The sequence below is a fragment of the Ovis canadensis genome, chromosome 18 (assembly GCF_042477335.2).
Source record: "Ovis canadensis isolate MfBH-ARS-UI-01 breed Bighorn chromosome 18, ARS-UI_OviCan_v2, whole genome shotgun sequence".
NCBI classification, from domain to species: Eukaryota; Metazoa; Chordata; class Mammalia; order Artiodactyla; family Bovidae; genus Ovis; species Ovis canadensis.
Genome location: NC_091262.1, coordinates 33,866,570 through 33,894,192, shown reverse-complemented (window position 1 = coordinate 33,894,192; position 27,623 = coordinate 33,866,570). Strand labels below are relative to the sequence as shown.

Genomic DNA, 27,623 nt, shown 5'->3' with positions numbered 1-27,623 from the left:
AAGGCCCTGCACGCCGCAACCAAGACGGCACAGCTAAGTAAATAGGCAAACAATATGAAGAAAGCCCAAGGCAGTCATCTTACCACCCCGAGTTCCAACTCTTTAGAATCATCTCTACATGTGAATTCCACCAGGCTTCTTAACCACTCAGGAGGCAGCCCCTGTTCATGACCAGAAGGACTGTCTATTACCCTAGGCAGTTGCCCACCCACTGCTTTTGAAACAGCTCACAGTTCATTCTCTGGGAGAGATTTTGCTGTCAGCGATGATCTCAGCATTTGGACCTATACCTGTCTGGATCTGGCTAGTCCCTGGATGACCCAGTCAGATTCTGTGATCTGGCTTCTGGACAGACCCAACTTTGCTCCTGGCCTCAGCGGGGGTGGGGGTGGGGTGGGCGGGGGGGCAGGGCATGATTTGGGGTATTTTTGGTTCTCGGTAACAGACACCCTACTCGAGCCGGTTGAATCAGTGAGGGCGTTTATTGTGTCACCTGATAGGAAGTCCCACAGGAGGGTGGTCTCCAGGTAAGCTGATACAGCCTCAGTGAGGATGTAAAGACTGAAATTCATGTGCTTCTTTGTTTACTCCTTCCCTGACTTTGGAGATTGTGCCAGTCTGCCCTTCATGCCTGGAAACACCTGCTTGCTCACAGCCTTACCAACAGAATGTATTGTCAAACATTTGGAATTCTGCCAATCTGATAGGGGATAAGTGGTGTAACAGTGTCATTTCAATTTTAATTGCTCTTACGATGGGCAAATTGAGCATTTTTTCATATACTTAAGGGCTACTTGTTTTTTCTTTTCTGTGACCTTTGTCTTCTTCACCTCCCTTGCTCATTTTCCATTCAGGTTGTTGACCTTGGATGCAGGTTTTTTTCCATCTCTCTGCTCTGGCTTTTTCAGTGCTTGCTTCCTGCTCAGGGTGGAGCCAAGAAGGCAGCAGCGGCTTCCCGACCTTGAGATGCTCAGAAATCAGGAGTGTCACTTTCTGTTTGTACCTAACCCAGTTCTATTTTCCAACCCTCTTCTCCCTTTTCTCTTTCTTTTTTGTTGTCATTATTTGTTTTTTTTGGCTGCACCATGCGGTTTGCAGGATCTTAGTTCCCTCACCAGGTCTGGAAACTGGGTCCTCTGCAGTGGAAGCTCCGAGTCCTAACCACTGGACTGCCAGGGAAGTCCCATCCTGTTTTTCCTTTGGATAAGAAGAAATTGGCTTGCCTAGTTTGCTTTGCAGTGAGGAGTGGCTGTGAGACACAGTTCTGCCCAATGAGATGAAGGTGGGAACATGTGAGGGACTTTTGGGGAAAGATGTGGTTAGAAAAAGCACAGGTGTCGGGCTTCCCTGCTGGTCCAGTGCTTATGAATCGCCTGCCAATGCAGGGGGACATGGATTTGAAGACCCCCGCATGCCATGGAGGGATTAAGCCCATGAGCTACAACTACAGAGCCCAGGCTCTGGAGCCCTTGAGCCAAAACTACTGAACCCCGTGTGCCTAGAGCCTGTGCTCCACAAGAGAAGCCCCTGCAGTGAGAAGCCTGTTCTCGGCCAACTGGAGGGTAGCCCCCGCTCTCCACAACTAGAGAAAGCAACGAAGACCCAGCACAGCCAAAAGTAAACTACAAAACACAGGTGTCATGGGCATAGCCCCTTTCTTCCTGTCTTAATACGGACAGAATGGCTGGAGTGGCAGCCTTCTTGACACCATTAACAAAGACAGAGACAGTCACAGGAATGTTGATCCTAGTATTACTGGAACCACCAAACCAATGCCAGGAACCACCTACCTCCAGACTTTGTATATAGCTCACTGAGTATCTTCACTCCTAAACTACATTTGTTGGCATGTAGGTGGAGGGAGGTATGTTCTGTTACCTCTGATGAAAACATCTCTAAGCAGCGCATTGTGGCTTTCTCTTAGCAGAAAACTCTTCCCAGAAGTTCACCCTTCCTCATTCCCTGGACTTTTCCTCAGGATATTGGTCGCACTGGTCCCGAACCAACCACTTCAAGGGGCATAGGATTTCCCTTAGGCTGATGGGGTCACTCATCACTCATGGGCTGGGGGCAACATTTCCTGAGGCATATGGACGCAGGGAAGAGAGGTGAAAACCAGAGGTGAGAGGCTTGCGGCATTTTCAGAAACCAAGGAGGTGAGAAATGGCTGCTCGGTAGCCAGGCAAGGGGTCTCCTGCAGTGAGTGAGACAGTGGCCTCAGCTCGGGACTGCGCCTGGGGGAGCAACTTGGGTGTCGCCTCCGTGGACCCACTGCCCTGTCGTCCTGCTCTAGGGCACTGCTGGGCTCCACCTGTGTGCAGAGGTGTGCAACCTGCCCCACCTGTAGGTCTTATAAACCATGAATGCACAGTTACATGAACTACATACACTTCTCACAGTGAGGTCAAAGAAATAGTTCTATTCCTTTAAGACAAAAACTTTCCTTGATAAATGAATAGATTATATTAGTTTATAAAGTCCCTGAGGACAGGGGTGTATCTTTCTTATTTTCTGCTATACCTCCAGTCCCTAGCAATTGGTTAAAATTGTTGAACAGAACAGAGCTTTTGGATATAGTTTTTTTTGGAGGCATGGGGGGTGCCAAGTGGCATGTGGGATCTTAGTTCCCTAACCAGGGATTGAGCCTGTGCCCCTTGCATTGAGAGTTTGAGTCTTATTTTTAAAATACTTGTATTTATTTATTTGGCTGCACCAGGTCTTCGTTGCGGCACAAGCAATCTTAGTTGTGGCATGTGGGATCTAGTTTCCCGACCAGGGATTGAACCTGGGTCTCCTGCATTGGCAGCACAGCGTCTTAGGCCACTGGACCACCAGGGAAGTCACCAACATAGACACTGACATCAATCAACCCACTAACTTGGGGGTTCTGATAATTCAGTCTGCTACCACCTAACTGAATTATACTTCATTCTCTCCACTACCAGACAACAATAAGAAGTCTGTTTGGAGACCTACTAAATCCAGGATATCAGCTTTTAGCGTTTCAAGCCAAGGGTGCTATGGAGCTGGGGATGGTGAACCCATTCTGGCTCCCAGGAACCATCGTTTCCTTTTCCGGGCCTTCCCAAATCACCCCTTCATTACTGTTCAGCCCTCTGGCTCAATGTTTGAAGTCCCCATTTTCTTTCCTTTCAAAATCAAGAATGGCTTTTCCACTCTCTCCCACTCTCCAGCTCATTTTCTGTTGGAATATTTCCAAGACCACAGGCACTGACTCAGCGTCCCATTTCTCAGTAGAAGGGATATAATTAGTCCAGGCCAAAGGACCTTGGGGGCTTCCCTGGTAGCTCAGCTGGTAAAGAATCTGCTTGCAATGCAGGAGACCCCAGGTCGATTCCTCGGTCGAATCCCGAGATGCCTGGCGGGCTACAGTCTGCTGCTGCTGCTGCTGCTGTTAAGTCACTTCAGTCGTGTCCGACTCTGCGCGACCCCATAGACGGCAGCCCACCAGGCTCCCCCGTCCCTGGGATTCTCCAGGCAAGAACACTGAAGTGGGTTGCCATTTCCTTCTCCAATGTTACATTCTATGGGGTCGCAAAGAGTTGGACATGACTGAGCAACTAAGCACAGCACGCAGCACAACAGACCTTGTTTCAAGGAGCTAGAGGTTCATTTACAAACTCTCCAACCCACCTTGGGGATAGCCAAGAGCTAGTTCCTCTCTGAGTTGCTTGCACACTTCTCCAGGTCTGAAAAGCAAAGGTCCCATTGCTGACAGGTTCCGACCTTCCAAGATTCTGCTCCCAGCATCTAACGCAGGCCCGCTCTTCCTTTCATGTCTTTGCTCTAAACAAAACCTCCTTTTCATTGTCCTCCCTGGCAATGTTCTATTACATTTGTTTATTTCCTCCATTATAAAAAATAACATAAGCTCAGGGACCAGTGGTTAAGACTCCAGTGGTCCAGTGGTTAAGACTCCAGTGGTCCAGTGGTTAAGACCGTGCTGTGCTTCCAGTACAGACGGCATGGGTTTGATCCCTGGTCAGGGTACTAAGATCCCACATGCTGCACAGCATGGCCCAGAAAAATAAATAAATAACTTAATTAAAAAGTAACTTAAAAAAAAAAGGTAATATAAGCTTATAAGCTCATTTAAGAAAATGTAGGAAATCTAGCTGGGCTCCCTGATAGCTCGGTTGGTAAAGAATCCGCTTGCAATGCAGGAGACCCCAGTTCAATTCCTGGGTCAGGAAGATTCCCTGAAGAAGGGATAGGCTACCCACTCCAGTATTCTTGGGCTTCCCTTGTGGCTCAGCTGGTAAAGAATCCGCCTGCAATGCAGGAGACCTGGGTTTGATCCCTGGGCTGGGAAGATCCCCTGGAGAAGGGAAAGGCTACCCACTCCAGTATCCTGGCCTGGAGAATTCCATGGACTGTAGAGTCCGTGGGGTCGCAAAAAGTCAGGCACAACTGAGAGACTTTCACTTTCAGAAAATCCAGCTAAGTAGGAAGATGGAGTAAGGAAAACATACTTCTCCTTTTACCTAAAGTCAAGCTCAGTCAATGAAGAGCTGTTAAGGCAAGGAATATTGTTGTGGTCTGGGCGCGGGTTGCAAAAGAATTTCCAGACATGAGACAGAATGAGAGGGAAATAAAGTTTATTAGAATGGGAGACACTGTTAGAACAGTGGACCAGTTCAAGAGAGAACTGATATTGAACAGGGGTCCTTAGTCCACTTTTATACCCAGGGTACAAGGAGCGGGATAGGGGTCTTGCGGGTCATTTGCTGATTGGATGAGGCACGCATACTGGGTGGGGGAAGAGTAAGGTAAACACCTTTTCCCTATACGGTAAGAGGGGAGACAGGTCATACTGCTCAGGAGGACCCGAAATCTGTTAATAGTTACAACATGGGGGACGGAAGGACAATAAGGGTCTGGTTTTTCTGTTCCTGCATTCTAAGACCCTCCTTGGTTTTATCTGCTCTTTAGTTCTTGGGTTACCACAAATATGGCTTTATTTGGAAAGCCCACAGATGAAGATGGCAGACTAAAGTTTCAAAATAACCATCTAGTTGAAGATTCTTTTATAGAACCAGAGAGAGAAACTAAAATCAAAAGGCAGAATAAAGATGGAGAGGCAATGGGGAAGTAAATAAAAAGGGCCATCAGTCTTGCAAAACATCTCCGGGAACGCCCAGCTTTGAGGAAGGGTGTGTTAGTCTCTTCTTTCATGCAGCCAGTCACAGATGGGCACGGTCAGATTGAGAAACCTGTATGCAGGTCTGGAAGCAACAGTTAGAACTGGACTTGGAACAACAGGCTGGTTCCAAATAGGAAAAGGAGTACGTCAAAGCAGTATATTGTCACCCTGCTTGTTTAACTTATATGCAGAGTATATCATGAGAAACGCTGGGCAGGAAGAAGCACAAGCTGGAATCAAGATTGCCAGGAGAAATATCAATAATCTCAGATATGCAGATGACACCACCCTTATGGCAGAAAATGAAAAGGAACTAAAAAGCCTCTTGATGAAAGTGAAAGTGTAAAGTGAAAAAGTTGGTTTAAAGCTCAACATTCAGAAAACTAAGATCATGGCATCCAGTCCCATCACTTCATGGGAAATAGATGGGGAAACAGTGGAAACAGTGGTAGACTTTATTTTTGGAGGCTCCAAAATCACTGCAGATGGTGATTGCAGCCATGAAATTAAAAGATGCTTACTGTTTGGAAGGGAAGTTATGACCAACCTAGATAGCATACTCAAAAGTAGAGACATTACTTTGCCAACAAAGGTCCATCTAGTCAAGGCTATGGTTGTTCCTGTGGTCATGCATGTGTTAGGTAGGTAGAATAGGGAAAAGGAGTCCAGAATGGTGGTGGCTAAAAGACAAGGAAGGGAAAAGCCCACGAAAATAGAATGAAAGAAGGTCCAAGGACCGGAGTGAGGACCTCAGATAAAACAAACAACACTCCTGGCTGGCCCAATTTATATAGGACAGGTCCAGAGAGAGAGAAACATATAAATAGAGGAGCCAAAGCTAGCTTCCTCTCTCTCTCCCCTGCGCACTGGGGCGCTCTTCTCCTCATGTCTTTGGATCGATGTGCCCTCATGCCTCGAAGATGGATTTTCCTGCTATCTTCTAAATAAAATAGAGCTGTAACACTAAGCTGTAACACTGATTTGTCTAAGAGCTATAACATGGTCCATTCGAGACCTGAGAGCTATAACACGGTCTATCCAAGACCTGAGAGCTGTGACACGCCGAGGGGGTTTTCATGTCCGTCACTCCAACTCTTTGTTGTGACGAGACAAAGAACCAAGGAACATACACTTGCGTGACATATGGATGTGAGAGTTGGACTGTGAAGAAGGCTGAGCGCCAAAGAATTGTTGCTTTTAAACTGTGGTGCTGGAAAAGACTCTTGCGAGTCCCTTGGACTGCAAGGAGATCCAACCAGTCCATCCTAAAGGAGATCAGCCCTGGGTGTTCATTGGAAGGACTGATGCTGAGGCTGAAACTCCAGTACTTTGGCTACTTCATGTGAAGAGTTGACTCATTGGAAAAGACCCTGATGCTGGCAGGGATTGAGGGCAGGAGGAGAAGGGGACGACAAAGGATGAGATGGCTGGATGGCATCACCGACTCGATGCACATGAGTTTGGGTGAGCTCTGGGAGTTGGTGATAGACAGGGAGGCCTGGCATGCTGCGATTCATGGGGTTGCAAAGAGTCAGACACAACTGAGCGACTGAACTGACTAACTGACTGAGCTCAACAAAGGCATTTTTAGTCCAACAGTCAGGCTGAGGGGCTGGGTTTTCTGAGGTAGGCCATTATGTGTGATGATAACAACAGCCACGAAAAGCAAGTCAAAGAAACACTTCCAACATGAAGTCAGAATTAGTTTTTCTCTGCACTGGGAGCACAGAGTGTTAGCCATGGTAAAATAGGAGGGAAAGGGGCCAGGCAGAATTTTTGAAAGAATGACATAGCCCAAGGACACAACATAGACCAATTGGAATCAAATGGGCCCAAGATGGCAGACAAGTCAGCTTTGACTAGACCTTGATCCTCAGTCAGCAAGCTAAATGACACACTCAGAGGTGCCTTGATGGTTCCAAAGTTGACCATCAAAGACCAAAAAGCAGGCAGTAGTCCAACCCCTGGAAATCCCCTCCCTTTCCCCAAAATAGTTGGAATAATCCTCCCACTCATTAGCCTATGAAATTATCCAGCCCATAAAAGCTAACCACAACCCCTTTTGAGGCCACTGTATTCACCCTCTGTGATGGCCCATGCTCTGTGGAGTGTTTCTCTCTCTGAATAAATTCACTTGTTACCTATCACTTTGGCTCTCACTGAATTCTTTCTGCTATGAGACATCAAGAACCTGAGCCTGGCCTTTCTCACTCCCTGGCCATCTTGGTGGCTGCTCTTGGTTGGAGGCATCCAGCACCTAAGGCAGGGAGGTGGTGGCCACCAAGAAGATGAAGAAGTCACTGGAGTCAATCAACTCTAGGCTCCAGCTGGTTATGAAAAGTGGAAAGTGCGTGTTAGTGTACAAGCAGACTCTGAAAAGGATCAGACAAGGCAAAGTGAAACCGGTCGTCCTCACCAACAACTGCTCAGCCTTGAGGAAATCTGAAATACAGTATTATTCCATGTTGGCCAAAACTGGTGTCCATCACTACCATGGCAATATTATTGAATTGGGCACAGATGTGAAAAGTACTACAGAGGTATGCACTCTGGCTATGATTGATCCAGATGACTCTGATATCATTAGAAGCATGCCAGAACAGACTGGTGAAAAGTGAATCACGTACAATTTTTCTTTAATAAAACTGGCAAGAAAGGGCTTGTTAAAAAAAAAAAAAGAGCCTGAGCCTGTAACCAGGTCTGTGATCTCAGTTTGAAGACTGTGGGTTTTGGCTCAGTTCAAATTCCAGTCTGGGTTTTGGCTGGGTTTGAGTCCCAGCACATGGGTTCCAGGCTCAATCTAAGGTAAACGGCTTCAATTGGACCACCAGAGAAGTCCCTTGCAGAGATTCTTACCTTAGTTTCTTCACCTCTGGAAATTTCCTATGGTGAACATATATTGCTTTTATAATCACAGAAATGTAACACGTGTTACAGGCTGAACCATCCCTCAAATTCATATGCTGAAGTGCTAACACCCAGTACCTCAGTATGTGGCTGGATTCGGAGAAAGGGCCTTTAAGCAGGTATTTAAGTGAAAAAGGAGGTCATCAGGGTGGGTCCTACCCCAATATGGACCCTGCTCCACACTTCCCAGGCGGCACTGCTGGTAAAGAACCCGCCTGCCAGTGCAGGAGACATAAGAGACATGGTTCGACCACCGGGTGGGGAAGATGCCCTGGAGGAGGGCATGGCAACCCACTCCAGTATTCTTGCCAGGAGAATCCCATGGACAGAGGAGTCTGGGGGCTACAGCCTATGGGGTTGCAAAGAGTCACACATGACTGAAGCGACTTAGCAGGCATGCAGCACTGCTCCAATGTGACCACTGTCCTTCTAAGAAGCGGGGATTAGGTCACAGATACTCATAGAAGGAGGCCCAGGGAGAAGATGTTGTTGTTCAGTCGTTCAGTCGTGTCCAACTCTTCGTCACCCCATGGACTGCAGCCTGCCAGTCTTCCCTGTCCTTCACCAACTCCCAGAGCTTGCTCAAACTCATGTCCATTTGGTTGGTGATACCATACAACCACTTCATCCTCTGTCGTCCCTTTCTCTGCCTGCCTTCAATATTTCCCAGCATCAGGGTCTTTTCCAGTGAGTCTGTTCTTCGCATCAGGTGGCCAATGTATTGGAGCTTCAGCTTCAGCATCAGTCCTTTCATTGAATATTCAGGACTGATTTTCTTTAGGATTAACTGGTTGGATCTCCTTAGAGTCCAAAGGACTCTCAAGAGTCTTCTCCAACATCACAGTTTGAAACCAGCAATTCTTCGGCACTCAGCCTTCTTTATGGTCCAACTCTCACATCTATACATGACTCCTGGAAAATGCCAATTTGACTATACTGACCTTTGTTGGCAAAATAATGTCTCTGCTTTTTAATATGCTGTTTACGTTTTTCATGGCTGCAATCACTGTCCACAGTGATTTTGAAGCCTGAGAAAATAAAGTCAATCATTGTTTCCCCATCCATTTGCCATGAAGTGATGGGATCGGATGTCATGATCTTTGTTTTTTCAACGTTGAGTTTTAAGACAGCTTTTTCACTCTCACTTTCACTTTCATCAAGAGGCTCTTTAGTTTCTTTTCACTTTCTGCCATATGAATGGTGTCATCTGCATATCTTAGGTTATTGATATTTCTCCCAGCAATCTTGATTCCAGCTTGTGCTTCATCCAACCTGGCATTTCACATGATGTACTCTGTAAGTTAAATAAGCAGGGTGACAATATACAGCCTTGACGTACGCCTTTCCCAGTTTTGAACCAGTCTATTGTTCCATGTCCGGTTCTAACTGTTGTTTCTTGACCTGCATACAGGTTCCTCAGGAGACAGGTAAGGTGGTCTGGCATTCCCATCTCTTGAAGAATTTTCCACAGTTTGTTGTGATCCACAGAGTCAAAGGCTTTAGAGTAGTCAGTGAAGCAGAAGTAGATGTTTTTCTGGAGTTCTCTTGCTTTTTCTTATATCCAACGGATGTTGGCAATTTGATCTCTTGTTCCTATACTGTTTCTAAATCCAGCTTAAACATCTGGAAGTTCTTAGTTCACGTACTGTTGAAGCCTAGCATGGAGGATTTTGAGCATGACCTTGCTAGCATGTGAAATGAGTACAACTGTGAGGTAGTTTAAACATTCTTTGGCATTGCCCTTCTTTGGGATTGGAATGAAAAGTGACCTTTTCCAGTCCTGTGGCCATTGCTAAGTTTTTAAAATTTGCTAGCATATTGAGTGCAGCACTTTCACAGTGTCATCTTTTAGGATTTGAAATAGCTCAACTGGAATTCCATCACCACCACTAGCTTTGTTCATAGTGATGCTTCTTAAGGCCGACTTGACTTCACACTCCAGGATGTCTGGCTCTAGGTGAGTGATCACACCATCATGGTTACCTGGGTCATTAAGATCTTTTTTGTATAGTTCTTCTGTGTATTACTGCCACCTCTTCTTAATATCTTCTGCTTCCGTTAGGTCCATACTGTTTCTGTCCTTTATTGTGCCTATCTTTGCATGAAATGTTTCCTTGGTATTCTTGGTTTCCTTGGTATTCTTGGTATCTTGAAGAGATCTCTAGTCTTTCCCATTCTATTGTTTTCTTCTCTTTCTTTGCATTGTTCACTTAGGAAGGCTTTCTTATCTCTACTTGCTACTCTTTGGAACTCTGCATTCGGATGGGTATAGCTTTCCTTTACTCCTTTGCCTTTTGCTTCTCTTCTTTTCTCAGCTATTTGTAAGGCCTTCTCAGTCAATCATCTTACCTTTTGCATTTCTTTTTCTTGGGGATGATTTTGATCACTGCTTCCTGTACAATGTTACGAACCTCTGTCCATAGTTCTTCAGGCACTCTGTCTATCAAATCTAATGCCTTGAATCTATTTGTCACTTCCACTGTATACGCATAAGGGATTTGACTTCGGTCATACCTGAATAGCCTAGTGATTTTCCCTACTTTCTTTAATTTAAGTCTGAATTTTATAATAAGGAGTTCATAAGCTGAGCCATAGTCAGCTCCCAGTCTTGTTTCTGATAACTGTATAGAACTTCTCTGTCTTTGGCTGCAAAGAATATAATCAGTCTGATTTCAGTGTTGTAGCCACGCGTTCTGGGAAACAAACTCACTCAGAAGGACGATGCAGATAGTGGAGTGCAGTTTATTACACCAGTGGGCCCAAGGCAGAGTCTCCTCTTAGCCAAGAACTCCGACCAGTTTTTGTGAAAAACCTTATATACCTGAAGAGCACTTGCTCAAACCCATCTCCCCAAATTCCTTGAAACTAGTCTGGACAGGTAAAAGAGAGATACAATCAAAGTTAACCCATGATTCGTGTGTCACAAGACTAGAGAAACAGTAGATATTTATCAATAGGCCTATGGTCATATCCCGATAAACATAATGGAATTTACGACTTTGTTCTGTTACAGAGATAATTAGCATATTCTTTTAGGCAACGGAGAGTCCAAGTACAAGTCCTGAGGCTCTTTTATCAGGGGGTCTGGTTTTCCATTGGTATGCCATTTCTATAGACACCGGGCACGAAGTTCAGAGTCCATTGGGAGGGTGACCGTCTGTGTAGCCTAATGTTCGCAGCCTGGCCTAAGATGGAGTCCAGCTCTGTCTGTTTCCTCCTTCATCAGTACTGACCATCTGGTGACGTCCATGTGTAGAGTCGTCTCTTGTGTTGTTGGAAGAGGGTGTTTGCTATGACAAGTGGGTAGCACTGAAGAAGATGGCCATCTGCCGACGGAAGCCTCAGAAGGAGCCAGCACCTTGATCTTGGACTTCTAAGCTTCAGAAGCATAAGAAAATAAATTTCTGTTGTTGAACCACCCAGTCTCTGGTATTTGTTACAGTAACACTAACAGATGAATATACCCTGTCATTAAAAGGAGGGAGAAGGCAATCAATACAAGTTCTTGGCATTTCAGACGTTCACAGTGGAGGTTACTGCTGGTAATGAGAAAGGCATGGGGTTAGGAAGTAATCTGTAACTTTTTGCTTTCCTGGCTGAAATCTGAGCCTCAGCCGGTGGGGCAAGCAGAGGATCCAGCGGAGCTGAGCTGAGGCATCTTTACTACAAGCTGCCACTGGCGTCCACCTACACAGTCACTGGAGAGTATTCAGAGACTTAAAGGCAGGTCTCTTCCTGATGAATGTGCTGAGTAGAAAGCCTGCCCCTGGGGCAGGGAAGAGAAAGGGAGGAACAAAGAGAAGGGTGGATCTTTTGAAAAAGTCTTCAAAAGAGCAGACAGTGCAAGGTCCAACCTGGGGATCACTCAAGCCCACCACATTCTCCAGGCAGAGCTCTGATTTTCCGGTGGGTCCCCGTTATTATTGTTGTTCAGTCACTAAGTTATGTCCGACTCTTTGCGACCCCATGGACTGCAGCATGCCAGGCTGCCCTGTCCTTCACCATCTCCCAGGGTTTGCTGAGATTCACATCCATCGAGTCAGTGATGCCATCCAACCATCTCATCTTGTCGTGCCCTTCTGCCCTTCTCCTCCTGCCTTCAGTCTTTCCCAGCTTCAGGGTCTTTTCCAGTGAGTTGATTCTTTCTATCAGGTGGCCAAAGTATTGCAGCTTCAGCTTCAGCATCAGTTCTTCCAATGAATATTTAGGGTTGAGTGGGCCCCAGACCCTTTCAGAAATTGAGCAAAAGTAAGAGAAAGATGCCTAGGCATAAATGGGGCAGGGGTTGTGTCTTCCCCTTCCAATATTCATGTACCCTAATTGAACTTCCTTTCTAGTTAAAAACATAGAAAGGCAATTAATGGCACTGTTTCAGTTGCGATCTTGTCAGCAAACAAAGTGCCCACCGAGTAAGAGATAAAACCTGACTGAAGGGTAAAAGGGCAGTCAGATGGAAACTGGGAAGGAGCCAGGAACCGGAACAAACATTTCCACGAAACAGGAGGCAAAGGCTCCATGGAGGTCTATCCTGATTCTCCGGAGAGGAAGGTGGAATGGAGGACGTGAAGACGTATCTGTTTTGCATAACGTGCCCTAGGAGAGGGGCTTCACAGGTGGAGCTAGTGGTAAAGAATCCCTCCGCTAATGCAGAAGTCACAGGAGACATGGGTTCCATCCCTGGGTTAGGAATGTTTCCTGGAGGAGGAACTGGCAACCCATTCCAGTATTCTTGCATGGGAAATTCCATGGACAGAGGAGCCTGGTGGGCCACAGTCCACGGGGTTGCAAAGAGTTAAACACAACTGAGCAACTGAGCATGCCCACTGTAGCGAGGGCATCCTGGGCTGACCTTGTAGCCCAGAAATGTTTCCTCTTGAGCAGAAGCACATCAGAGAGCAGGAAGCTAGGTGGAATCAAGTGTTGGACACAGGTGAAACGAGCCTGTGTGATGAGAAAGTGAAATTATGAACATAGAGGTAAGTGGCCAAATTCAGGGATTCTTCTCTGCACGGGGACATGTGAGGCTTGCTGAGTTCACTGGACTCCCTCCTATACATCCTGAATGCCAGACAATGAACAAAGTAGTGGAGATTAAAATCTTTTTGCCTTGTTAGCAAACGGGAAAGTATAAGAATGTTCATCACAGAGCTATTCATATTTGTGAAAAATTGTTCTCAACTAGGGGCTGCTGAAATAGATGATGGTGCATTGTTTGAATGACTTTCAGGCAGCCATCTAAAATGATGGTGTAGAAAATGGTCTAAAGAGCTTTCTCACTCCTACTTTGAGCCATGGGGTCATTTTTCCTTTGAACTTTTATTTTGGGGTGGGGAGTGGGGGCCAAGCAGCACATGGGATCTTAGTTCCCTGTCCAAGAATCGAACCTGTGCCCCCCTCAATGGAAGGGCAGCATATTAAACACTGGACCACTAGTCCCTCCATTGAACTTTTCAAAGCAGATTTAACCTTCAGGGTGGGATGCAAGTAGCCACACTCTTTCCTTCCTTGACACTCACTGCAGTGTGAGATGATGTCTCCCGAGTGTTCACTCCACGTAGGTTCAGATCACACTGGGACCACCTACGGGGCAAGACCCTTTAGCCTCTCTTATGCTCGGTTCTGGGCTTCCTTGGTGACACAGTCAGTAAAGAATCCACCTGCAATGCAGGAGACTCGGGTTCAGTTCCTGGGTTGGGGAGATCCCCTGGAGAAGGAAACGGCAATCCACTCCAGCACTCTTGTCTGGACAGAGGAGCCAGGCGGGCGACAGTCCAGGGGGTCGCGAGAGTCGGACACGATTTAGCGACTAAACCACCATCCTCTGTTCTGCTCTGTAAAGCAGAGGGAATAAGGGCAGACAGCCTTTTACTTTACATCCTAAGGGAGATGAGACCCACAGTGGTGACAGCCCAGAATGTTTATTATAGGAGACCAGGTCCCCATCCCACACTTGCTGAGCTTGGTGGCTCAGATCCTGACTTAGCTACCTTCCTCCCGGGTGGCCTTGGACAAAGAACCTCTGCCCTCTGTGAAATGAGGATAACAAAACATGTGGCTAAAGTGCTTATATTGAGAATTAATATTAATATATCTAAACTATTCTGTCCAGTAGAGTAACCATCAGCTACCTGCATCCATGGAGCACTTGAAAATGTGGCTCCTACAGACTGAGGTGTGCCCTAAGTATAAATTCACGTTGGATTTTGAAGACTTAATAAGAAAAAGAGAAAGCAAAATATCTCACAGATAATTAATATTTTACATCTTTTAGGTTAAATAGAATATATTTTAGAGTTACTTTCACTTAAAAAAAAACTTTTAATAATACCGAACAGTTACTAATTTTCCCCTGGATATCTCCCATATATTCATTAGGTATACATGTTTATTACTTGGAGAAGGGAATGGCTACTCACTCCAGTATTCTTGCCTAGAGAATCCCATGGACAGAGGAGCCTCGTGGGCTACAGTCCATGGGGTCACAAAGATTTGAACACGATTGAGCAACTAACACTTTCACTTTTCTTCTTCATGCATGCTTGTATTAACATACATGTCTGTTTGTATTTCTTCCTACCTAAAATTTTTTTTGGTCATGCCAAACAGCATGTGGGATCCTAGTTCCCTGAACAGGAATTGAACCTGTGACCCTTGCATTGGAAGCTCGGAGTTTAACCAATGCAATGAACCACCAGCAAAGTTCCCAGAGACCATTTTTTTTTTTGAGGGGTTAGGGTTAGGGATCTTACTTCCCTGACCAGGGATCGAATTTGAGTCCCCTGAAGTGGAAATGTAGCGTCCCAACCACTGGACCACCAGGGAAGTCCCCTGTTTGTATTTCTTAAACAATAAATAAAATAACATGCAGCTACTAGACTATTTTAAATCACCTAATTGGCGGGCACTGCAAGTTTATTAGCTGGCTTAGAACACAGCCAACCTGGCATGTAGCAGGAGTAGTTGAAGCTACTATCAGACAGTAAAGAATCCGCCTGCACTGTGGGAGACCTGGGTTCAATCCCTGGGTTGGAAAGATCCCTTGGAGGAGGGCATGGCAACCCACTCCAGTATTCTTGCCTGGAGAATCCCCATGGACACAGGAGCCTGATGGGCTATGGTCCATGGGGTTGCAAAGAGTGGGACATGACTAGTGACTAAGCACAGTAGTGTTTAGCGCTTGGCACTTGGTAAGCACTTATCAAGCGGCAGTTTTTGTTCTGAAGACTTCTCAGGGGCCCTCTCCTGCCTTTGCTTTGGAGATCTATGCCTGGGAGGCACTGTCTGTTTCCCTGTGGGGATTTGTTGTAATCATCCACGGGGAGAGCTTCCCCATTTTTCCTTTAATCTTTCCCACCCGCAAGACCTCTCCAGGGATGTCTGCACACATAGGCACACACACACACACACACACAGGTGCAGACTTTCTTGATGTCCAGTCCTCCAACACCTCCTGTCACTCCTGTGGTTCCGGTCCCCAGTCACTTCGTCCCACACGGAGTCCACCTGGCCTGGGCTTGGGGACTCCTCATTCTCTGCTTTATGCCCAGGGCCTGCGCTTCTGAGGCTTGATCCTCGATGCTCAGACAGATGGAACGTTGCCAGCAGGGCCTATTTGCAAGCTGCCAAAAGGATGCCCAGAGAGGCCTTTTCTCTGACAAATTCACTCCTGGGGCCCCCAGGTCTATCCTCAGCCTGGCAGCTGGTGGAGAGAAGATGGCATCTCAACTGTGGACTTGGACAACTCAATTCTTCAGGGGCCCAAGTACCTACCAGATGCCACGTTGCCATGGCCTTTAGCAGCGTGAGAACTGTTATACTTCCGGTGAGTATCTGGATCAGTCACTTCGGCTGAGGAAAGGGAGGTGCCAGGGACATGGTTAAACACTGGAGGAACTGAACAGCTTTACTGGGGTCTTAACAGGAACTTGGGGGAAAGGGACCCCCCATAAGAGAAGAGAAGACAGGGGAGAAGATCAGAAGAATGATAAGGCGCCAGGACAAAATAGCAGGAGCCTCAGCCTGGGAGGTATGTGTCCGGTGAGGAATCCCCAGTGGCAGGAACAAGGACCTTCTTTAAAACAAGTGAGGTGAAATACACACGGCTTCCCTGATGGGTCCTCAAGTAGATGCAGGAGATGTGGGTTCAGTCCCTGGATCAGGAAGATTCCCCCGGAGGAGGAAATGGCAACCCGCATAATACGCGTAACATAAAATTTATGTTTTTAACCATTTCTAGGGGTACATCCTCCTTGTTTAGAGCCATCACCCCATTCCATCTTCAGAATTCATCTTCCCCAAACAAAATTCTGTACCAATTAAACAATAACTTTCCATTCCTCCAGCCTCTGGCAACCACCATTCTATTTTCTATCTATGTGACCATTCTCAGTGCCTCATAGAAGCGGAAACATACTGTGTTATGTTAGGCTTATTTCACTTAGCATACTGTCCTCAAGGTTAATCCATGGTGCAGCATGTGTCAGAATAGTCTTCCTTTTCAAGGCTGAATAACATTCCATTGTATTGTTGTTGTTGTTCAGTCACTAAGTTGTGTGCGACTCTTTGCGACCTCACAAACTGCAGCACGCCACGTTTCCCGGTCCTTCCCCAGTATAACCTCATTTTGTTCATCCGCTCACCCATTAGTAAGCACTTGCGCTGCTTCCGTCTTTAGGCTGCTATGATTGATGCTGCTATCAACATGGGTACACAAATTGCTCTTTGAAACCCTGCTTTCAGTTCTTTTAGGTATCCACCTAGAAGTGGAATTGCTGCATCCTATGGTAATTCTACTTTTAATTTTCGAGGACTGGTATGCTATTGTCTACAGTGGCTGTGTTAGGGGAAGCACACTGCCTGAAACCGCCCACCCTGGCCAGGCACCCTGGTGACCATTTGCATGAGCTGTTTTACGACAGGAGGTCCTGGTAAGGAACATGGAACTAATGAGCCACCAGCAAGCGGAAGAGTTCAGGAAAGGTCAAAAGGAGACACCACGTGTCCGACCACCTCCCTGAATCCTTCTCGCTGGCATCCATCTTGGCTGAGCGATGTGTGTGCCACCAGGAAGGACTCTGAGTCAGAATGATTGGCTAAAGACAACCTGGAAACGAATCCCATCAACATAAAACCCGAGATTGTGAGCCACGTTGCAAAGCAGTCCTCCTGGGTTTCCTTACCCCACTGCTTTCTGCCCGGGCGCCCCTTCCCAATAAAATCTCTTACTGTGTCAGCACATGTGTCTCTTCGGACAACTCATTTCCGAGTGTTAGACAAGAGCCCGCTTCCGGGCCCTGGAGGGGGTCCCCCTTCTTGCAACAGCTGTATCATTTTACATTCTCACCAACAGTGTGTTAAAAGTTCCGATTTCTGAAAAGACAACCTACTAAATGGGAGAAAACATTTGCAAATGATATAACCAGTAAGAGTTAATATCAAATGTACATAAAGAGCTCATACACCTCAGCATAAAAAAACTCCCAAACAACCCCATTGAAATATGGGTGGAATATCTGAATAGACATTTTTCCAAAGAAGACTTACAGATGGCCAATAGGCACATGAAAAGATGCCCAACATCATTAATCATCAGAGAAATGCACATTAAGGCCACAATGAGATATCACCAAACATCTGTCAGAATGGTTATCATCAAAAAGACAAATAAACGGTGAGGATGTGGGGAAAAGGGAATCCTCATACACCAGTGGTGGGCATATAAATTAGTGTAGTCACTGCAGAAAACAACACTGAGGTTTCTCAGAAAACTAAAACCAGAACTGCCAAACGACCCAGCAGTCCCACTCCTAGGTATACCTCCCCCAAAATTAGAACACTAATCTGAAAAAGCACACACACCATAACGTTCACGGCAGCATTGTTTATAATTGCCGAGATATAGAAGCAACCCAGGCGTCCATCAACAGATGAATGGATAAAGAAGAGGCAGGATAAAACAACAACAACATAATAAAAAGGAAAGAGAATCTGCCAGTTGCAACAACATGGTTGCACCTGTAGGGTATTCTGCTAGGTGAAATAAGTCAGACGATATCATTTATACGTGTAATCTAATAAATAAACTAGTGAATATAACAAAAAGAAACAGACTCATAGATACAGAGAATAATCAGTAGGTTAACTATGGGAAGAGGAGACAGGGGAGGGAAAAGATAGGGGCAGAGAATTAAGAGCACAAACTTCTGCGTATAAAATAAATGAGCTGCAAGAATATATTGTAGGAAATGGAATACAGTCAAAATTTTGAAATAACTGTAAGTGGAATACAACCTTTAAAAATTGTGAATCATGGCCTTCCCTGGTGGCTGAGGGGTAAAGAACCCTCCTGCCACTGCAGAAGACACAGGTTCAACCTGGGAAGGTCCCACATGACACAGAGAATCTAAGCCGGCGTGCCATGAGTACTGAGCCTGCTCACACCGAGGCCGTGTGCCGCAACCGCGGAAGCCTAATGCTCTGGAGCCGTGCTCTGCAATAAGAGGGGCTACTGCGACGAGAAGTCTCCCAGCGCAACTAGTGAGTAGCGCCCACTCGCTGAAACTAGAGAACACCCCTCACAGCAACGAAGACCCGGCACTGCCAAAAATAATAAATAAAATTTATTTTAAAAAATTGTGAATCACTATGTTGGACCCCTGAAGCTTATATAATATTTTTACAGCAAGTAATGCCTCAATCGGAGAAGGCAACGGCACCCCGCTCCAGCACTCTTGCCTGGAAAATCCCATGGATGGAGGAGCCTGGTGGGCCGCAGTCTATGGTGTCACTAGGAGTCGGACACGACTGAGCGACTTCACTTTCACTTTTCACTTTCATGCATTGGAGTAGGAAATGGCAACCCGCTCCAGTGTTCTTGCCTGGAGAATCCCAGGGACAAGGGAGCCTCATGGGGTGCCGTCTATGGGTCGCACAGAGTTGGACACGACTGAAGTGACTTAGCAGTAGCAGTAGCAATACCTCAATAAAACACAAAAGTTATGGGAATTCCCTGGTTGTCCAGCGGTTAGGACTCGGCGCTTTCACTGCTGTGGCCCACATTCAATCTCTGATTCAACTAAGATCCCTCAAGCCACACAGTGCACCAAGTTCAGTTCAGTTCAGTCGCTCAGTCGTGTCCGACTCTTTGCGACCCCATGAATCGCAGCACGCCAGGCCTCCCTGTCCATCACCATCTCCCAGAGTTCACTCAGACTCACGTCCATGGAGTCCGTGATGCCATCCAGCCATCTCATCCTGGGTCGTCCCCTTCTCCTCCTGCCCCCAATCCCTCCCAGCATCAGAGTCTTTTCCAGTGAGTCAACTCTTCTCATGAGGTGGCCAAAGTACTGGAGTTTCAGCTTCAGCATCATTCCTTCCAAAGAAATCCCAGGGTTGATCTCCTTCAGAATGGACTGGTTGGATCTCCTTGCAGTTCAAGGGACTCTCAAGAGTCTTTTCCAACACCACAGTTCAAAAGCATCAATTCTTCGGCGCTCAGCCTTCTTCACAGTCCAATTCTCACATCCATACATGACCACAGGAAAAACCATAGCCTTGACTAGACGGACTTTAGTCGGCAAAGTAATGTCTCTGCTTTTGAATATACTATCTAGGTTGGTCATAACTTTTCTTCCAAGGAGTAAGCGTCTTTTAATTTCATGGCTGCAGTCACCATCTGCTGTGATTTTGGAGCCCCCCAAAATAAAGTCTGACACTGTTTCTACTGTTTCCCCATCTATTTGCCATGAAGTGATGGGACCAGATGCCATGATCTTCGTTTTCTGAATGTTGAGCTTTAAGTCAACTTTTTCGCTCTCCTCTTTCACTTTCATCGAGGCTTTTTAGCTCCTCTTCACTTTCTGCAATAAGCTCAGTGCACCAAAGAGGGGGGAAATGTTCCAATTACTCCACATCCTCACCCACATTTGTCATTTTCTTGTTCTTCTTCCCTGACTCTGAGTCCAGGATGGGTGGACAGCAGAGGAAAGAGAGAGGATGGAGAAGTGGGAGGAAGGGGCCTGGGAGGGCAGTGGTGCTGGACTGTGGCCATCGGGTGCCTGGAACACAAGGCATCTTGAACCCTTGAACCTGGGAAACAGTGAGGAAGATGCTAGGGGTTCTACTTCCTGTGATGGAAGTGACAGGAGATTCTATTTAGATCTCAAGGGCCTGGGCCATCCCAGCTGGCACACAGCTCACAGCCTGGGCACTTGGTCCTTGCCTGAATTTACCTCGTGGGCAGACCATCTGCCGGCCAGGCCTGGGGAGCTGGGATCAGCGCAAGGGGCCATAAGGGGCTGCACGCCTGGGTGACTCTGCCTGTGGTCAGGGCCCACCACCCCTCCCTGAGTAGACACTGCCACCTTCTGGCCCTTTGTTGCCCAACTGCCCCACCCCATCCCAGGAAGAGCTTTGTCTTAATCAAGAAAGGGAACTGGACCTGTGTGTGTGTGTGTGTGTGTGCGTGTGTGTGCATGTGTGTGTTTAGTCACTGACTGTGACCCCCACGGACTGTAGCCCACCAGGTTGCTCTGTCCATGGGATTCTCCACACGAGAACACTGGAGTGGATTGCCATGCCCTCCTCCAAGGGATCTTCCCAACCCAGGGATCAAACCTGTCTCCTGTAATGGCAGGCAAGTTATTCACCCCTGAGCCACCTGGGAAGCCCGAGGTTTCCTCTACTTGTTTACAATCCTGTCTTCCTGGGGTCCACCCAGGTTGCCTGCCTCAGAGCCTTTTCAACCTGTCGGTCTCGCCCACTGAGAGCTTAACGCAAGGGCTGCTGCTATACTGCTCTAGAGATAGGCTTTGTCTGCCTTGATTTTCTGTTGACTGGGGGCAGGGCCTCACTGTGGACTGCCATCTTTGCTGCGGTAAAGGGTCCAGCCACGAGCGCTGTTTCCAGGGTCTCTCCATTGTTTTTTTGTTTGCTGGTTGGTTGGTTGGTGTTTTGTTTTGTTTTTTTGAGGGGGCGGAAATCCTCAACTATTGTTCCCTCTTAGGCAGGCCTGAGGGGATTCCATGACTAGTTAACCAGCTTCTCAAGTTTCTCAAGGTGTTTATTTCTCTCTCTGTTTTTTAACAGTTTAACTTCCCCCTCCCCTCCCAGCACCCAGCTCTGTCCCCCCCACCGACCCCCACCCCCACCCCCCGCCCCCACTGCTTTGTCTCATTACTTGAAGTGTAGACAAACACTTTCCTCCAGGCCCCATAAGAACCACTGTAACTTGGCCCCAAGCCCTTTGGGGGACTTCCCTGGTGGTCCAGTGGCTAAGTCTCTGAGCTTCCAATGCAGGGTGCCAGGGGTTAGAGCCTTGGTCATGGAAATAGTAATAGCTCCCACATGTTGCAACTAAAGATCTTGAATGTCATCACTAAGACCTGGCACAGCCAAATAAATACACACTACAAAAAAAAAATTTCTTTTTAGGAAGCCCTTTGTTTGCTGTCTCAAACTCAGTGTTAAAACCCAAATCCTTTCCAGCAGCAGACCCCACTGGAAGACCAGCTCTTCAATCTTCACCAAGACCAGCTCCTGGGTCTTCCCATTCCCAAGTCCCAAATCGCTAGACTACCATGTTGACTGGTTTCTTGTCTTAGATTCCAGGATGTCCAGTAATGTTGTCCCGGCCTTGTCCAGGGAGGTCCTGAGTCCCTGGGGATTCAGTGGGGGAAAGGAGGAACCTGGCGGAGAGGCCAAGGCTCCCGGGGAAACACCGCATCCGCTGATGGTCCGCTCCCCTTGCCCACCTCCTTCCCTGACTTGAAGATTCTCTGCCCACTCCGCCTTTCCTCCCTCCTCGCCACAGGGCAGATCTATTCATTAGCCGCCTGCAACAACGCAATTCCTGCTTCCTTTTCCCCTAGGCAGCATGTTTCAGAGGTTCCTATGGAGACTGGCCTTCTGGAGGTTGAGGGGTCATGGCCAGAACACATGTTCCAGCCAGATCGCAGCCAGTTGTTCAGAGGGCGTCCTTCCCTTCTACCCAAAGGTGGTGGCTGTCAGATATTCTGGAAACAAGGATGCTCACTCCTCGAGTCCTCAGGGGTTGCTGAGGGGACCTTGGGGCTTCCCAGGTGGTGCTTCTGGTAAAGAATCTGCCTGCCAAAGCAGGAGATATAAGAGATGTGGGTTCTATCACTGAGTTGGAAAGATCCCATGGAGGAGGGCATGGTAACCCACTCCAGTATTCTTGCCTGGAAAATTCCATGGACAGAGGAGCCTGGAGGGTTACTACAGTCCATAAGGTTGCACAGAGTCAGACATAACTGAAGCGACTTTGCATGCACACATACAAGGGCACTCTGAGGTTGTCTCTATTCCGCAGGTTCAAACCCAGGGCTTCAGAAGCTGTCCAGACTGTGACGTCCAGCAGGGCAGACACAGATCAGCCCTTTTGCTCCCCAAGAGCCCCGTGGAGTGAGCATGAGCGACAGTAACAGGGAAAGAGACATGGTAGGAGATAGGAGGAACCACTCCTCTGTTCCTGGGGCCTGTTCTGGGGGCTGCCCCTCTGACCATCAGACCTAGAAGGACCAGGTCCTGCCGACACACCCCCAACCCCACTGGCCATCCTCTTTCTGGAATTTTCTGCAAGCCATTTTTTAAAATGGTCTTTCAGCCATGTCTGACCATTTGTGACCCCATGGACTGTAGCCCGCCAGGCTCCTCTGGCCATGGGATTCTCCAGGCAAGAATACTGGAGTGGGGTTGTCATACCCTCCTCCAGGTGATCTTTCCAACCAAGGGATCGAACTCAGGTCTCCTGCAGTACAGGTGGATTCTTTACTGTCAGAGCCATCAGGAAACACCACTATGAAGCTCTTTGAAAAAAAAAAAATATATATATATATATTTCATACCTAAGTACGTGGGACTGGAATTGGGTTTATAAAGTTTCCTTAATTTATTTATTTTTTGGCTGCACCTTGGGGCATGGGGGATTGTAGTTTCTGGACCAGGGATTGAACCCTTGCCCCATGCATTGAAGTCTTAACCACTGGACCACCAGGGCAGTCCCTATAATGTTGATTTTATATTTAGTCTCACTTAAAAGTTTTCAATAGCCTCCCGCAGATCCTGGAATAACAGAGTCCTTACCAAGTCTGGAACATCCCATGGATGGAGGAGCCTGGTGGGCTGTAGTCCATGGGGTCCCTAAGAGCCGGACACGACTGAGCAACTTCACTTTCACTTTTCACTTTCATGTATTGGAGAAGGAAATGGCAACCCACTCCAGTGTTCTTGCCTGGAGAATCCCAGGGACAGGGGAGCCTGGTGGGCTGCTGTCTATGGGGTTGCACAGAGTCGGACACGACTGAAGCGACTTAGCAGCAGCAGCAGTAGCAGTACCAAGTCTTGAAGGCCCAAGAGGAATCAGCCCCTGCCCCGTCCCCTGAACTCACCACCCAGCCCTCTCCCCTGGCTCACCAAACTCCAGGCACACTCATCTTCTCACGGTCCTGCCATTCCAAGCCTGATCCAGCCCCAGGGACTTTGCACTGACTGTTCCTTCTGCTCAGAATGTTCTTCACACCGGTGGCCTCATGGCCGGCTCCTTGTTGTTTGGTTTGTAGCTCGGACGTCAGCCTCCCCTGACTACTCCAGTCTAGAGTAGCCTCCCTTCCGTAAGCTCTATCTCCTCATCCTATTTCACTTTCTTCTCCACGCATAACCCTCTCTGAAGCTTACACTTCAGCATCCCTCACTCACACAGTCCCCTTCCAAGGGTCTCCCTAATTTTGTATTATTTTCTCAGAAAGGATCCCCTTCTCGGCCAACCCAACTGTGTAAGCTCCACGCCCCTCAGAATCTAGACTCATCTGTACCCAGAGCAAAGGACCAGGCTGTATTTGGTACATCCTGTGCCTGCCACTGGCAGGAAGACAGAATCAGCATTCCTCCTGCCAGGCTATTTCAACACTCGTGGCCTCCCTGATCTCTTTCGGTCTGGATGCCAAGAGGAAACCTTGCCCAGGAATCTGGGTAACTGCCCTGCTCACTGTACCCAGGATTCAAGGTTGAGGTGGGGGGCATAGTGGGAGTGGAGGTGGGGGAGAATGAGGGATGTCCAAACTCCAAAGGCGGCTCTCTGTGCGTCTCCTTCTGGACACCCCTGCCCTGACTCCCCCAAACAGACATAAACGTTCTCAATCAGCAGCCACACCACTCTCTATTTAGTGAGGAGACTGAAAAATCTATACTTCCGTAGAATCTTTAATCTCTTTCTCTTCTAAGATATTTTGGCAAAGCTAATCCTAAGGTCTATCACTGACTCCTCCTCTCACCAGCTTGAGCATATATTCAGCGTGCAGGTTTTAACCCTCCTGCTGCCTCGCCCTTGGCGGCCCTGGCTAAGTGATCACACAACTTTTCCACTGGGCCTTCTGTATAACCACCACCAATTAAATTGGGGAGAAAACCTAATTACCTCCTAATGAAGTTCAGGTCTAAATGATTGAAGAAGGACTTTCCTGGTGGTCTGGTGGCTAAGACTCTGTGCTCCCAATGCAGGGGGTCTGGGTTAAACCCCTGGTCAGGGAACTAGATCCCACATGCCACAGCTAAAAATCCTGCATGCCCCAACTAAGACCCAGTGCAGCCAGATAAATAAAAATAAGTAGTAATACAATTTTTTAAATGACTGAAGAGGTAAATCTGGTTCAAAGGAAAAGAGCCAATGCTTCCAATAAATTTCTCTATCTATGCTGAATTCAGGGAGGCAGGTTCCAAAGACATATTTTCTATTTAATTAAGTGAGGGGAGACTTGGGGAGACCACAACACCTTGTGGTCCATCCCACGACACAGTGGAAAACTAACCTGCGGTTCAAAGTCCTGCTCTGTTCTGGGCAAGACGATTACCTTCTTCACGGAGTTACTGTGCGCGCTGCCCCAGTCAGCTCAGGCTGCTGTAACAAATCACCCCAGACAGGCGGCTGAAACAGGTAACTTGTACTTCTCACATTCCTCGAGGCTGGGACTCCAAGAACAAGATGCCGGCTGATTCCATGTCTGATGAGAACCCATTTCCAAGCTGCAGACACCTGGCTTCCCCTTGTAACCTTCCATGGTGGAAACAAATCCAGAGACACCCTCAAGCCGTTACTGGGAGCCACGGTGAGCTGTCCTTAGTATCCAGACAGACTGTCACCTCCTGGTGGCCAAAGCAGTAAGAAAGTTGATGGAGAATGAACGCATTGAGCTTAAGGACTGCAGACACACAGCATGCACAGACTCCCGTCTGTGATGTTGGGCAGAAACTCCTGTGAGGACTGTGCCTGACCCCACCCCACACACGTGTTACTTCTGACTTCAGCTCATCTCTTGTTAACTCCCACTGACCAACTGGTTGTCACCAGTCTCCTGCGTGTTCCCAACTATTCATCCCCTCACTTTCTGCCTCCCACTTGTCAGAGGAAATAGACGCCATCAGGCAGCCACCTCCTCCCCAGGAAAGAAGGGGGAGACTCTCTGCCGTCTGCTGTCGGGGGCTCAGACCCCTCAGGGTCTGGGGCCTCAGCCACCTCTTGCCTTTACCCTTCTCTCTCACTGGCATATTCAGCCTCACCTCTGCCAGCTCCTTCTGCTGAGCGTTTAAATTTACCAAAGGTTGGGAACTCTCTGGCGGTCCATTAGTTAGGACTCTGAACTCTACGGCTGAGGGGCCAGGTTCAATCCACATTATTGTTGTTGTTGTTCAGTGGCTAAGTCACGTCTAACTGTCTTAAAACCCAAATTCCCAGAGCCCTCCTTCCACCTCGGCTCTCCCTTCTGATTCCTTTTCCCTGAAAGAGAGGTCTACACTGGCTGACCCACTTTGCTAACTCCTAGCCTTTCCTCACGGAGAAGGCAATGGCAACTCACTCCAGTACTCTTGCCTGGAAAATTCCATGGGCGGAGGAGCCTGGTAGGCTGCAGTCCATGGGGTCGCAAAGAGTCGGACACGACTGAGCAACTTCACTTTCACTTTTCACTTTCATGCATTGGAGAAGGAAATGGCAACCCACTCCAGTGTTCTTGCCTGGAGAATCCCAGGGACGGGGAAGCCTGGTGGGCTGCCGTCTATGGGGTCGCACAGAGTCGGACACGACTGAATGCGACTTAGCAGCAGCAGCAGCAGCCTTTCCTCAACCCATAGCTGGGAAATCACCTGCTTTCCCTGCAGCAGCTGCCATACCCCCCAGCAGAGAAACAGGAGTGCCCACTGCCAAGGTCACAGATGGCCTCCAGCTTTTCATTTTGGTTGAGCTGCGTCTTTGTTGCAGCACACAAGCTTTTCTCTAGTTGCAGCGCGTGGGCTCAGTAGCTGCGGCACTGGAGCCTAGTTGCCATGCAGCATTTAGCATCTTAGCTCTATGACCAGGGATTGGACCTGTGTCGCCTGGACTGGAAGGCAGATCCTTAACCACTGGAGCCCTGGGAAGTCCCACAGATGGTCTCTGGGAGGCTAAACCCAGGGGACACCTCAGCGCTCCACTTCTTGTCTGTTCTGTAGTCTTCCCACTTTGGTTCATCCTTTGGGAATCTCACACTTTCTGTGACAGCCCTTCTAGGGGTCTCCTCTTCCTTCGGGGCCCTCAGGTATTGGTGCCCCGCAGGGTCTCATCCACTCTCCCGCCTCCCCGCATCTCCTCCATCATCACAGCACACTGTCTTCCTGAGCAATCTTTTCAGACCCAAGGCTTCCACCACTATCTCTAGGCTGAGAACATTTAGGAGGAAGTAACACGTTGAAGTTGCTTCCCAGGTGGTGCAGCAGTCAAGAATCCATCTCCCAATGCAGGAGACATGGGTTCAATCCCTGGGTCAGGAAACTCCCTTGGTGGAGGAAATGACAACCTTCTTCAGTAATCTTGCCTGGGATATCCCATGGACAGAGAAGCCTGGTGGGCTACAGTCCATGAGGTCACAAAGACTTAGACATGATTAGAGACCAAACACACTCACAACATGTTGAAGAATGAAAAATAAGCATATATGGGAGGTCTAGTGGTTAAGATTCCATGCTTCCAGTGCAAGGGGCACAGGTTTGATCCCTGGTTGGGGAACTAAGATCCCACATGCCACATGGCTCAGCCAAAAAAAAAAAAAAAGAAAGAAAAAAGCACATATGAACTGAGACTACCATGTGAAGGAAGACAGTTGAGGGAGAAAGGAAAAACACTGGGACACTGGCTCTTTCCCTTATGATTGTTTGCAGATGAGCACGCCACTCTACATCCTGGATTTCTCACAGCACTGGAATAAAAATAGTACGCACTTCATAGGGTTGCTATGAGGCTTAAGCGGGATAATTCTAGAATAAGCACCCAGTGTCTGTACTTGTCAACATCATGACTCTGTTATTTGCAGGGGTAGAGAAGCAATAGGGAGACAAGAGGTTAAGCTGAGAAATGGATAGCTTGGATTCAGGTTTTGAAATATATGAAGGCAGTAGACTGATGGGGTCTCTTTGCCAAGGGCATTCCTAACCCAACAACACAGACACCATGGGGCTCAGAGCCCAGGAGCTGGAAGCTCCTTCCCAGGCCTGCTGCTCTCCTTCTGGC

At 47.7% G+C, this 27,623-nt stretch overlaps 1 long non-coding RNA gene and 1 pseudogene across 12 annotated transcripts; one reads left to right on the top strand and one right to left on the bottom strand.

Annotated features, from left to right (window-relative positions):
• The first annotated feature begins 7,001 nt into the window (after window positions 1-7,001).
• LOC138423745 (large ribosomal subunit protein eL30 pseudogene) lies at window positions 7,002-7,782 on the top strand (annotated as a pseudogene).
• Window positions 7,783-10,797: 3,015 nt separating this feature from the next.
• Window positions 10,798-25,693, bottom strand: LOC138423904 (uncharacterized). Of its 12 annotated transcripts, none has more exons than XR_011250503.1 (4): window positions 25,643-25,693; window positions 24,937-25,228; window positions 13,588-13,902; window positions 10,798-13,012 (listed from the first exon to the last, which is right to left on the bottom strand). It is a non-coding gene; the product is annotated as an uncharacterized lncRNA (long non-coding RNA). The 12 variants fall into 12 exon arrangements; XR_011250511.1 differs by having other exon boundaries at window positions 13,588-13,728; XR_011250504.1 differs by lacking the exon at window positions 25,643-25,693 and adding an exon at window positions 15,842-15,919 and having other exon boundaries at window positions 13,588-13,728; window positions 24,895-25,618.
• Window positions 25,694-27,623: the final 1,930 nt, after the last annotated feature.